We start from the raw sequence: 12,473 nt of genomic DNA on the forward strand, positions 1-12,473 counted from the left end.
TCCCGGTTTTCCAATCTTTTTTTTTTTTTTTCCCTTATTTTTCCCGTTTTCCCTCGTTTTTTCCCCTCCCTTGAATTCACCTTTTTTGCCTCTTCAATCCCTTTTAAACCCCGCCCTAAATTCCCTTTTTTTCCCCGTTTTTGCCCCATTTCCCTCCTTTTTTATCCCATTTCCCTCATTTTTCCCTTTTTTCCTCCATTTTCCCTCCTTTCCCCTCTTAAATCCCCATTTTCTCCTCCTGTTTTTTCCTTTTATCTCTTTTTCCTCCTCCCTTTTTTCCCATTTTCCTCCCTCTTTTCCCTTTTTTCTCTCCAATTTTCCCTCCTTTCATTCCCTAATTTTTCCCAATTTTTACTCATTTTTCCCTCCTTCAATTCCTTATTTTCCCCCGTTTTTTCCCATTTTTCCCTCCCTTAATTCCCATTTTTTCCTCATTTTACTCCATTTTCAACTCTTTTTATTCCCATTAAATTCTCCTTTTTCCCCCCAATTTTCCCTCCTTTAATTCCCATTTTTTTCCCAATTTCCCCCCAGATTTTTTCCCCAATTTCCCCCCTTTTCCACCCAAAATTTCCCCCCCTTAAATTCCCATTTTTCCCCCCAAATTTCCCTCCCCTCCCCCCCCCATGCCCCATCCCTCCCCTCCCCCCTCCCCAAAAAAGGGGGCGGGGCTTTGAGGGGATGAGGGGGGCGTGGCCTCCCCTCCCCTTTTGGCCACTCCCCCTTTCCCCCTTCCCTCACTGGCTCCTCCCACCTTGGCCCCGCCCCTTTTTTCCTCTCCCTAATTGGCTCCTCCCTCCATGGCCCCGCCCCTTTTTGCCCTTCCCTGATTGGCTCCTCCCTCTGCCCCTCCCTGATTGGCTCCTCCCTCCCTGGCCCCGCCCCTTTTTGCCCTTCCCTGATTGGCTCCTCCCTCCTTTGTCCCTCCCTGATTGGCTCCTCCCCCGCTGGCCCCGCCCCCGCTGGCCCCGCCCCCTCTGGCCCCTCCCCCCGTTGCTGGTGGCCGCCATGGCGGCGCTGGGACCCCCCGGGGCGCTGGGGGCGCCCCCGGCCCGCGGTGAGTGATTGATTATCGGTTATTGATCCGTATCGGTTATTGATTATCGATTGGGAATCGATTATCTGTTATTGGTTATTGATTATCGATTATTGATTGGTATCGGTTATCGATTATCGGTTATTGATGGGTATCGGTTATTGATTGGGTATCAATTATCGGTTATTTATCGGTATCGGTTATCGGTTATTGATTTGGGATCAATTATCGGTTACTGATTGGTATCGGTTATCGGTTATTAATTGGTATTGGGGATGGATTATTGGTTATTGAATGGTGTTGGTTATCGATTGGGGATCGATTATTGGTTATAATCGATATTGACTATTGATTATCGATTGGGGGTTGATTATCGGGTATTGATCGGTGTTGGTTATCGATTTGGGATCAATTATCAGTTATTGATTGGTATCAGTGATCGGTTATCAATTGGGGATCAACTGTTGGGTGTTGGATAGTGGTGAGAGATTGATTATCGGTTATTGATTATCAATTGGGGATCGGTTATCGGGTGTGGGGTAGCAGTGAGTGATCGATTATCAGTTATTGATTGGTATTGGCTATTGATTATATATCGGTTATTGATTAGCACGTGTCAGGTACCAATGAGCCAGTATTGGTTATCAGGTATTGGCTATCGATTATCAGCTATTGATTATCGGTTATCGATTTTTAGTTATTGATTATCGGTTATTAATTATCAGGTATTGAGTACCAATTAGTGACTACTGCTTATTGGTTATTGATCAGTGGCTATCGATTAGCAGCTATTGATTAGTGAGTATTGGGCACCAATTAGAGAGTATTGATTATTGGGTATTGATTACTAGGTATCGATGATCAGCTATCGATTATTGGCTATCGATTATTGGATATCGATTGTCAGCTTATTGGTTATTGATCAGTGGCTGTTGGTTATAGATTAATGGGTGCCTTCTATCGATTATCAGTTATTGATTATCAGCTGTCTGGTTTCGATTATCAGTTATGGATTATCGACTCTTGATTATCGGCTATCGATCATTGATTATCGATTATCAAGTATCGATTATTGGCTATCGATTAGCAGGTATTGATTATCAGCTCTCGGGTCTGGATTCTCGGTTATTGATTATCAACTCTTGATTATTTGCTATCGATCATCAGCTACAGATCATCAGCTATCGGTTATCGGTTATCGATTATTGGCTATCGATTATTGATTATCGATTATTGATTATCGATTGTCAGATTTTGATTATTGGGTATTGATTAGCACCTATTGATTATCGGTTATCCCTCCCAAAACCCCCAAAATTCCCAAAAAAATTCCAATTTTTTCCCCGTTTTTCGTCATTTTTTCCCCGTTTTTTGCCGTTTTTTCACCGGTTTTTTGCCGTTTTTCGCCGTTTTTTGCATTTTTTTCACCGTTTTTTGCCGTTTTTTGCCGTTTTTTGCCATTTTTCGCCGTTTTTTGCCGTTTTTTGCCGTTTTTTGCCGTTTTTCACCGTTTTTTCACCGTTTTTTCCCCTTTTTTGCCGTTTTTCGCCGTTTTTTCACCGTTTTTCGCCGTTTTTTGCCGTTTTTTCGCCGTTTTTTGCCGTTTTTTCACCGTTTTTTGCCGTTTTTTCGCCGATTTTCGCCTTTTTTTGCCGTTTTTTCACTGTTTTTTGCCGTTTTTTCAGTTTTTTCTGACTTTTCCCGTTTTCCCCGTTTCTGTCCCCATTTGCAGGCGCCCCCCCCCGCGGGCCGGGGGCCCCTCCCCCCCCCCTCGGCCGCGCTGCTCCTCTCGTGCTCGGGGCTCGTGGCCTTCGTGCTCCTCCTCCTCACCTGCCTGTGCTGCAAGCGCGACCTCGGCTTCAAGGTGAGACCAAAAAACACGAAATTCACCCCAAAAAATAACAGAAAACACAAAAAACCCGAAATCCACAAAATTCACCCCAAAAAACCAAAAAAAACCAAAAAAATTCATCATAAATCCTCAAAAATTCGCCCAAAAAATCCCAAAAAAACTCAAAATTCACCCCAAAAAAACCAAAAAAAAAATCAAAAACCCCCCAAATCCCCAGAGTTCATCCCAAAAATCCCAAAATCCACAAAATACACCCCAAAATTCACCAAAACCACCAAAAAATTAATCACAAAAATCCTAAAATTCACCCTAAAAAACCACAAATATTCACCCCAAAAAACTCATAATTCACCCCAAAAAAGACAAAAAAATTTCATCACAAATACCCAAAAATTCGCATCCTAAACCACAAAAATTCACTCCAAAAAGACCCAAAAAAACACAAAAGAATTCACCACAAATATCCAAAAATTCACCTCCAAAAATGCAAAAATTCACCCCAAAAAAACCTCAAAAAACACCAAAAAATTCGTCACAAATCCCAAAAAATTCTCCTCAAAAAACACGAAAACACAACTCAAAAATCTTAAAATTCACAACAAAAAAACTAAAAAACCAAAAAAAAATTCATCACAAATCCCAAAAAATTCACATTCAAAAACACAAAAATTCAACCCAAAAAACCCCAAAATTCACCCTAAAAACATAAAAAAATTTCATCATAAATTCCAAAAAATTCGCATCCAAAAACGCAAAAATTCGCCCAAAAAAATCCCAAAATTCACCCCAAAAAACCACAAAAAACACTGAAAAAATTCATCACAAATCCCAAAAAATTCACATTAAAAACACAAAAATTCAACCCAAAATCCCCAAAATTCACCCCAAAAAACACAAAAAAATTCATCCTAAAAAACCCAAAATTCACCCAAATTCACACAGAAAAAAACCAAATTAAACCCAAAAAAACCCACAAAATCCACAAAAAAATTCACCAGAAATCCCAAAAAATTCAACTCCAGAAAGGCAAAAATTCACCCCAAAAAATCCCAGAATTCACCCAAAAAAACACAAAAACCACAAAAAAATTGGTCACAAATCCCAAAAATTCGCCTCAAAAAACCGTGAAAATTCAACTCAAAAAACCCCAAAATTCACCCCAAAAAAAACCCAAAAAACACAAAAAATTTCATCACAAATCCCAAAAAATTTGCCTCAAAAAACACAAAAATTCAACTCAAAAAACCCCAAAATTCACCCCAAAAAACACAAAAAATTAATCACAAAAATCCTAAAATTCACCCCAAAAATATGCAAATATTCACCCCAAAAAACCCAAAATTCACACAAAAAAAGACAAAAAAATTTCATCATAAATACCCAAAAATTCACCTCCAAAACCACAAAAATTCAACCCAAAAAACCCCCAAATTCACCCCAAAAAAGCCCCAAAAAACCCATAAAATTTCACCAGAAATCCCAAAAAATTCACCTCAAAAAACCCCAAAATTCACCTCAAAAAACCCCAAAAAAGCCCAAAAAACACCAAAAAATTCATCACAAATCCCAAAAAATTCACCCCAAAAAACCCATGAAAATTCACCCCAAAAAAACCCCAAAATTCACCCCAAAAAACACCAAAATCCACAAAATTTACCCCAAAAAACCCACAAAAAACCTGAAAAAAACCACAAAAAAATTCACCAGAAATCAAAAAAATTCACCTCCAAAACCACAAAAATTCAACTCAAAAATCCCAAAATTCACCCCAAAAAACACCAAAAAATTAATCACAAATCCCAAAAAATTCACCCCAAAAAAACCATGAAAATTCACCCCAAAAAAACCCAAAAATTCACCCCAAAAAAACCCCAAAATCCACAAAATTCTCCTCAAAAAACCACAAAAAACCGGAAAAAGAACACAAAAAAATTCACCAGAAATCCCAAAAAATTCACCTCCAAAAACCCCAAAATTCACCCCAAAAAACACCAAAAAATTCATCATAAAAACCCAAAAATTCGCATCCAAAAATGCAAAAATTCAACCCAAAAATCTCAAAATTCACCCCAAAAAACCCAAAAAACACAAAAAAAATCATCACAAATCCCAAAAAATTCTCCTCAAAAAACGCCAAAATTCACCCCAAAAAAACCCCAAAAAATCAAAATATTCAAATAAAAAATTCCAAAAAAATTCTAAAAAATTCTAAAATTCAAAAAATTTATAAATTTACCAAAATCTCCCAAATTTCCCCCAAAATTTGATTTTCAGGAGCTGGAGAACCCCGAGGGCGACGCCGATTCCGGGGGTTCCTGCCCCTAAAAAATAAAAAAAAAATTTAAAAAAAATTTTAAAAATTAATTAAAAAGTCAAAAAAAATTCCAAAAAAATTTTAAAAATTCCAAAAAATCCCAATTTTCCCAAAATCTCCCAAATTTGCCCCAAAATTTTACCCCCATCTGCTGCAGAACCCCAAGGATGACAATTTTCACCCCTAAAAAAATAAAAAAAATTCAAAAAAAATTCAAAAAAAATCCAAAAAAAATTCCAAAAAAATTCTAAAAAATTCTATAAAATTATAAAAATTATATAAATTTATGAATTTACCAAAATCTCCCGAATTTCCCCCAAAATTTGATTTTTAGGAGCTGGAGAACCCCGAGGGCGACGCCGATTCCGGGGGTTCCTGCCCCTCCCCCACCCCCGAAGTTTTCGTGGTGCCCCTGGAGCCTCCCCCAGGTAGGAAAAAAATTTGGGGTGAAAAACGAGAAAATTGGGAAAAAATTAAAAATGGGAATTTGAGGGGAAAAATAAAAAAAATTTGGATTTTTTGGGGGGGAAAAATGGGATTTTTTTGGCAAAAAATGGGGAAAAAATGAGATTTTTTTGGAGGAAAAAAGGAAAATTTGGATTTTTGGAGGGGGAAATTTGGGGTGAAAAACGGGGAAATTGGGAAAAAAATAAAAAATGAGAATTTTGGGGGGAAAAATAAAAAAATTTGGATTTTTGGGGGAAAAATGGGATTTTTTGGGGTAAAAAACTGAATTTTTTGGTTAAAAAAAGTAAATTTTGGGGTATTAAAATTAAATTTTGGGGTGGGAAATGTGAATTTTGGGGTGAAAAATGCAAATTTTGGGTTAAAAATGAATTTTCTGTTTAAAAAGTGAATTTTGGGTTTAAAATGTGAATTTTGGGTTAAAAAAGTGAATTTTGATTTAAAAATATAAATTCTGGGGTGAAAAAAGTGAATTTTGGGTTAAAAAATTGAATTTAGGTTTTAAAAATGGAATTTTGGGGTGAAAAATGCAAATTTTGATTTTAAAAATGAATTTTGTGTTAAAAAAACTGAATTTTGGGTCAAAAAATGTTAATTTTGTGTTAAAAAAGCAAATTTTGGGTAGGAAATGTGAATTTTGGATAAAAAAAATTGTATTTTGTGTTAAAAAAATTGAATTTTTTTGCTTAAAAATTTAAATTCTGGGGTGAAAAAAAGTGAATTTTTGGGTTAAAAAAAGTGAATTTTGGGTTAAAAATGTGAATTTTGGGGTTAAAAATTGTATTTTGTGTTAAAAAAAATTGAATTTTGGGTTTAAAATTTGGAATTTTGGGTTAAAAAAGGGAATTTTGGGTTTAAAAATGCGAATTTTTTGGTTTAAAAATGGAATTTTGGTTTAAAAATTTGAATTTGGGGTTTTAAAAATGTAAATTTTGAGTTAAAATTTGGAATTTGGGGTGAAAATTTGGAATTTTGAGTTAAAATTTGGAATTTTGGGTTAAAATTTGGATTTTTGTGCCCAGCCCCGGGGGTGCAGCTGCAGCTCCTGCGCGAGATGGGAACGGCCTGGTTCGGAAAGGTGGGAAAAGAATTTGGGAAATTTTGGGGAAATTTGGGAAATTTTGGGAATTTTTGGGAATTTGGGAAAAAATTTGGGAATTTTGGGGCAAAAATTTGGGAATTTTTGGGGAATTTTTGGGAAATTTTGGGTTTTTTGGGGGGGGGTTGGGGCAAAAAATTCAGATTTTTTTGGGGAATTTTTGGGAAATTTTGGGGAATTTTGGGAAATTTGGGAAATTTTGGGAAAATTTGGGGAATTTGGGGAAAAATTTGGGAATTTTGGGTGGAATTTGGGGGAAAAAATTGGGATTTTTTGGGGAATTTTTGGGGTTTTTTGGGGCAAAAAATTCAGATTTTTTGGGGATTTTTGGGAATTTTTGGGGAAATTTTGGGGAATTTGGGAAATTTTGGGAATTTGGGGAATTTGGGAAAAAATTTGGGAATTTTTGGGGAATTTTTGGGGTTTTTTGGGGTTTTTTTGGGGGTTTTTGGGGCAAAAAATTCAGATTTTTTGGGGAATTTTTGGGAAATTTGGGGGGGATTTTGGGGAGGTTTTAATGGGATTTTTAATGGGATTTTAAATGGGATTTTTTGTTATTTTTAATGGGATTTTTGAGATTTTTAATGGGATTTTTTGGGGTTTTTAATGGGATTTTTTGGGTTTGTTTTAAGGGGAATAATTTGATTTTTAATGGGATTTTTTTGTTATTTTAATGGGATTTTTTTTTTGTTTTAATGGGATTTTTTTGTTATTTTAATGGGATTTTTTTTGTTTTTAATGGGATTTTTTTGGGGATTTCTAATGGGATTTTTTGGTTTGTTTTAATGGGATTAATTTGATTTTAATGGGATTTTTAATGGGATTTTTAATGGGATTTTTTTGGGTTTTTAATGGGATTTTTAATGGGATTTTTTGGGGTTTTAATGGGATTTTTTGGGTTTGTTTTAAGGGGAATAATTTGATTTTTAATGGGATTTTTCTGGTTTTTTAATGGGATTTTTTGGGGATTTTTAATGGGATTTTTTGGGGAATAACTTGATTTTTAATGGGATTTTTTTGTTATATTTAATGGGATTTTTTTTTGATTTTTAATGGGATTTTTTGGTTTGTTTTAAGGGGATTAATTTGATTTTAATGGGATTTTTAATGGGATTTTTAGTGGGATTTTTAATGGGATTTTTTTTGTTATTTTAATGGGATTTTTTTGTTAATTTTATGGGATTTTTTTTGGTTTTAATGGGATTTTTAATGGGATTTTTGGGGGTTTTAATGGGATTTTTTGGTTCTGTTTTAAGGGGAATAATTTGATTTTTAATGGGATTTTTGTGTTATTTTAATGGGATTTTTTTGTTTTTAATGGGATTTTTTTGTTATTTTAATGGGATTTTTTTGTTTTTAATGGGATTTTATTGTTATTTTAATGAGTTTTTTTGTTTTTAATGGGATTTTTTTTTGCTTTTAATGGGATTTTTGGGGAATTTTTTAGGGTTTTTAATGGGATTTTTAATAGGATTTTTTGTTTTTAATGGGATTTTTAATGGGATTTTTTTTGGTATTTTTAGCGGGATTTTTTCTGTTATTTTTATGAATTTTGGGGCCGTATTTAATGTGATTTTTTTGGGGTAAATTCTGATTTTTTTTTGTGTCCCCAGGTGCTGCTGGGGGGGATCAATTTGATTTTTAATGGGATTTTTTAATTATTTTAATGAGACTTTTTTTAATTTTAATGGATTTTTTTTTGTTTTTAGGGGAATTTTTGGGGGGTTTTTAATGGGATTTTTTGGGCTGTTTTAGTGGGATTAATTTGATTTTTAATGGGATTTTTTTGTATTTAATGGGATTTTTTTTGTATTTAATGGGCTTTTAAATGGGATTTTTTGGTTATTTTTAATGGGATTTTAAAATTATTTTTAGGAGATTTTTGGGGTTTTTTAAATGGGATTTTTTGGGATTTTTTTTATTTTTAATGGGATTTTTTGGTTTGTTTTAAGGGGATTAATTTGATTTTAATGGGATTTTTAATGGGATTTTTAATGGGATTTTTTTTGTTTTTAATGGGATTTTTTTTGGATTTTTAATGGGATTTTTTGGGTTGTTTTAATGGGATTAATTTGATTTTAATGGGATTTTATTGTTATTTTAGTGAAATTTTTTTGTTTTTAATGGGATTTTTTTTTTGCTTTTAATGGGATTTTTGGGGAATTTTTTAGGGGTTTTAATGGGATTTTTAATAGGATTTTTTGTTTTTAATGGGATTTTTAATGGGATTTTTTTTTGTATTTTTAACGGGATTTTTTCTGTTATTTTTATGAATTTTGTGACCATATTTAATGTGATTTTTTGGGGTAAATTGTGATTTTTTTGTGTCCCCAGGTGCTGCTGGGGGGGATTAATTTGATTTTTAATGGGATTTTTTTAATATTTTAATGGGATTTTTTTTAATTTTAATGGAATTTTTTTTGTTTTTAGGGGAATTTTTGGGGATTTTTAATGGGATTATTTTGGATTATTTTAATGGGATTAATTTGATTTTTAATGGGATTTTTTTCGTTTTTAATGGGATTTTTTGGGCATTTTTTTGGGGATTTTTACTGGAATTTTTTCTGTTATTTTTATGAATTTTGGGGCCGTTTTTAATGTGATTTTTTTGGGGTGAATTCTGATTTTTTTGTGCCCAGGTGCTGCTGGGGGGGATTAATTTGATTTTTAATGGGATTAATTTGGTTTTTAATGGGATTTTTTTGGGGATTTTTAATGGGATTTTTTGGTTTGTTTTAAGGGGATTATTTTGATTTTAATGGGATTTTTAATGGGATTTTTTTGTTATTTTATTGGGATTTTTTTTTGTTTTTAATGGGATTTTTTATTATTTTTAATGGGATTTTTTTGTTATTTTAATGGGATTTTTTTTGTTTTAATGGGATTTTTAGGTCTGCTTTAATGGGATTAATTTGATTTTAATGGGGTTTTTTTGTTATTTTTAATGGGATTTTTTTTTATTTTTAGGGGAATTTTTTGGGATTTTGGGGGGATTATTTTGGGCTGTTTTAATGGGATTAATTTGATTTTTAATGGGATTTTTTTGTTATTTTTATGGGATTTTTTTGTTTTTAATGGGTTTTTTTGGGTTTATTTTAAGGGGATTAATTTGATTATTAATGGGATTTTTTTTGTTTTTAATGGGATTTTGGGGGAATTTTTGGGGGATTTTTTTGGGATTTTTAATGGGATTTTTTTTGTTTTTAATGGGATTTTTACTGGAATTTTTTCTGTTATTTTTATGAATTTTGTGACCATATTTAACGCGATTTTTTTGTGGTAAATTGTGATTTTTTTGTGTGCCCAGGTGCTGCTGGGGGGGATTAATTTGATTTTTAATGGGATTTTTTTTGTTTTTAATGGGATTTTTTGGGCTTTTTTTTTGGGATTTTTACTGGAATTTTTTCAGTTATTTTTATAAATTTTGGGGCCGTTTTTAATACAATTTTTTGGGGTAAATTGTGATTTTTTTTGTGCCCAGGTGCTGCTGGGGGAGCTGCGGGGGGGTCCCGGCCCCGCCCCCGCCCGGGTGGTTGTGAAGGAGCTGCGGGAGGGGGCGGGGAGCCCCGAGAGGAGGAGATTCCTCAGCGAGGCCGAGCCCTACAGGTACAAAAAATATACAAAATATGTCCTAAAATATACTGAAATTATCCTGAAAATATCCTGAAATTATCCTGAAATTATCCTGAAATTATCACAAAAATATCCTGAAATTATCCTGAAATTATCCTGAAAATGTCCTGAAATTATCACAAAAAATATGCAAAAAAAATTCAAAATAACGGCAAAAATATCCTCAAAAATATTCAAATAATCACCAAAAATATCCTCAAAAAATCCCAAATATATCCCAAAATATCCTAAAAATATCCTGAAATTATCACAAAAATATCCCCAAAAATATTCAAAAAAGAACCAAAAATATCCCAAAAAAATTCAAGATATATTCCAAAAAATACCCTGAAAATACCCTAAAAATATCCTGAAATTATCACAAAAATATCCTGGAATTATCATAAAAATATCATCAAATTATCCTGAAATTATCACAAAAATATCCTGAAATTATCACAAAAATATCCCCAAAAACATTCAAAAAATATTCAAAAATATCCCCAAAAAATCCTCAAAAATATTCAAAATATATCCCAAAATATCCTGAAAATATCCTGAAAATATCCTGAAAATATCCTGAAAATATCCTGAAATTATCACCAAAATATCTTGAAATTATCCTGAAATTATCACAAAAATATCACAACAATATCACAAAAAATATTCAAAAAATATCCAAAATAACCCCAAAAAATCCTCAAAAAATTCAAAATATATCCCAAAAATATCCTAAAAATATCCTAAAAATATCCTTAAAATTTCCTGAAATTATCCTGAAAATATCCTGAAAATATCCTGAAATTATCCTGAAATTATCTTGAAATTATCCTGAAATTATCACAAAAAATATAGAAAATAACCCCAAAAATATCCCCAAAAATATTCAGAAAATATTCAAAAAATATTCAGAAAATATTCAAAAAATATCTCAAAAATATCCCAAAAATATTCTAAAAATATCCTGAAAATATCCTGAAAATATCCTGAAATTATCTTGAAATTATCTTGAAATTATCACAAAAAATATAGAAAATAACCCCAAAAAAATCCTCAAAAATATTCAAAATATATCCCAAAAATATCCTGAAAATATCCTGAAAATGTCCTAAAAATATCACAAAAAATATTCAAAATAACCCCAAAAATATTCAAAAAATCACCAAAAATAGCCTCAAAAAATTCAAAATATATCCCAAAAATATCCTAAAATTATCCTGAAAATATCCTGAAATTATCACAAAAATATCACAAAAAATATTCAAAAATAACCAAGAATATCCTAAAAAAAATTCAAAATATATCCCAAAAATATCCTAAAAATATCCTGAAAATATCCTGAAAATATCACAAAAATAACACAAAAATATTTTTAAAAACCCAAAAAAAATCCTCAAAAAATTCAAAAAATAACCAAAATATCCAATGGAATTTTTGAGTTCCCAGGATGAAATTTTGGGATTTTTGGGATGAAATTTTTATTATTTTGGGGGTAAAATTTGAATATTTTGGGGTGAAATTCTGTATTTTGGGATGAATTTTTTGTTATTTTGGGATGAATTCTCAGGATTTTTGGGCTGAAATTTTGAATTTTTGGGCTGAAATTTTATATTTCTATATCCCAGGATGTGATTTCTTTATTTTTCAGATAAAATTTTTGTTATTTTGGGGTAAAATTTGAATATTTTGGGGTGAAATTTTGTTATTTGGGATGAAATTTTTGTTATTTTAGGATGATTTTTTAGGATTTTTGGGCTGAAATTTTGGATTTTTGGGCTGAAATTTTGGATTTTTGTGTCCCAGGATGGAATTTATTTATTTTTGGGATGAAATTTTTGTTATTTTGGGGATAAAATTTAAATATTTTGGGGTGAAATTCTGTTTTTTGGGATGAAATTTTTGTTATTTTGGGATGAAATCTCAGGATTTTTGGGCTGAAATTTTGGATTTTTGGGCTGAAATTTTATATTTCTATATCCCAGGATGGAATTTATTTATTTTTGGGATGAAATTTTTATTATTTGGGTATAAAATTTTTAATTTTTGGTGCCCCCAGGTCCCTGCGGCACCCGAACGTTCTGCGCTGCCTCGGCGG

This window comes from Catharus ustulatus, chromosome 35, assembly GCF_009819885.2.
Source record: "Catharus ustulatus isolate bCatUst1 chromosome 35, bCatUst1.pri.v2, whole genome shotgun sequence".
NCBI classification, from domain to species: domain Eukaryota; kingdom Metazoa; phylum Chordata; class Aves; order Passeriformes; family Turdidae; genus Catharus; species Catharus ustulatus.